This window comes from Dipodomys ordii, unplaced genomic scaffold (genome assembly GCF_000151885.1).
Source record: "Dipodomys ordii isolate 6190 unplaced genomic scaffold, Dord_2.0 Scaffold88, whole genome shotgun sequence".
Lineage (NCBI taxonomy): Eukaryota > Metazoa > Chordata > Mammalia > Rodentia > Heteromyidae > Dipodomys > Dipodomys ordii.
In genome coordinates, this window is record NW_012267304.1 from 6,930,692 (window position 1) to 6,932,491 (window position 1,800).

Here is a 1,800-nt window from a genome sequence, read left to right on the forward strand (position 1 = left end):
TTTCCCTTATTTGCAATAACTAGTATATGTCTGAGTCAAGCAGAATAGGTCAGATAAGTTGATGTTAGGGAAATGAACCCTAAGATAAGTATCCAAATGTTTTTTTTCTTTCATTGGATTGTTTCTAACACATTTATAAGATTATTTCTTTGTTGCTTTGTATGTCCCTCCCCCACCGTATAAACCCTGCTTTCACTGTATTTGATGTTGGTATAATTTGGGGAGAAGAAGGGAAAAAAACAAATCGTTTCAATAGGGATACAGGTGGATCCATTTCAACAATGAGATGTACAAGTCATTATGTGGAAAAACGAACTTTACAACTTTGGTGGGGGGGGGGAGGAGGATTGGGTGTGGGGGCAGGGAGAAGATGGGAAGGGATGGGAAGGGGAAACAAAGGAGGAGGCTACAATGCTTGATAAGAAATGTACTCTTCATCTTGCCCATGCAATTGTAACCCCTCTGTACAGTATTTTCACAATAAAAATAAAAATAAAAATTTTAAAAAGAAATGTACAAGATATGATCTCGAAAACCAAACTATACAACTTTGGCAGGTTGGGGGGGTGGGGGTGGGGGGAGTGTAGTTGTGGCGATGGGAGGGCAGGGATGGTAGGGGAAAACAAAGGAGGAGGCAACAAAGCTTGATAAGAAATGTACTTATTACCTTTCTCATGTAATTGTAACCCCTCTGTATCATATTTTTGCAATAAAAAACTTATTAACAAAAAAAGAATTTGATTGGTTAACAAGCATCACAGCAATGCTAACTAGAAACTATATTGGAAGTAAACTTTACAACTAGGTGGGGAGGGTAGTTGGGGGTAGAAAGAAAAAACAAAGGAAAGGATAACACTGCTCAAAAAGAAATGTACTCATTATTTTACTTATGCAATGATAACCTCTCTGCACATCACCATTACAATAAAAGAAAAATTTTAAAGCATTTATTGACACTGTCACCTCATTTTTATTTTTTATTTTTTTGTTGTAAGGGTGATGTACAGAGGGGTTACAGTTACACAAATAGGGTATTGAGTACATTTCTTTTTGAACAATGTCTCCCCCCTCCTTCATTGCCTTACAGATTTTCCCTTCCCAACAGCTTTTCCCCAAAAGTTGTATAGTTCATTTTCAACATAGTGTCTAGTATCACTGCTGAATTAATTCACCCATTGTCCCACGTCTATCACCTCTTCAAGAAATGCTTTCTCCATTCTAACTGGAGTGAGGTGGTATCTCTATGTTGTTTTGATTTGTATTTCTTTTATGGCTAGGGATGTTGAGCATTTCTTCATGTGTCTATTGGCCATCCTTCTTTCTTCTTCAGAGAAGTTTCTCTTTAAGTCTTTAGCCCAATTATTTATTGGGCAGTTGTTTCTTTGAGGATTTGTTGTTGGGGGATTTAATTTTTTGAGTTCCAAGTATATTTTAGATATGAAACCCATGTCTGTTGTATGGCTAGTGAAGATCTTCTCCCAATCCATGGACTTTCTATTGATCTTGCTAGCTATGTCCTTTGCCATGGAAAAGCACAATTATGTTTATTGCAGCATTATTTACCATAGCTAAGATATGGATTCAGCCCAGATGCCCCTCAGTAGAAGAATACATCAAGAAAATGTGGTCTATATACACAATGGAATTCTATGCCTCCATCAGAAAGAATGACATTGCCCCATTTGTTAGGAAATGGAAAAACTTGGAAAAAATTTTATTAAGTGAAGTAAGCCAGGCCCAAAGAAACATAGGTCCCATGGTTTCCCTTATTTGCAATATCTAGTATATCTATGAGTCAAG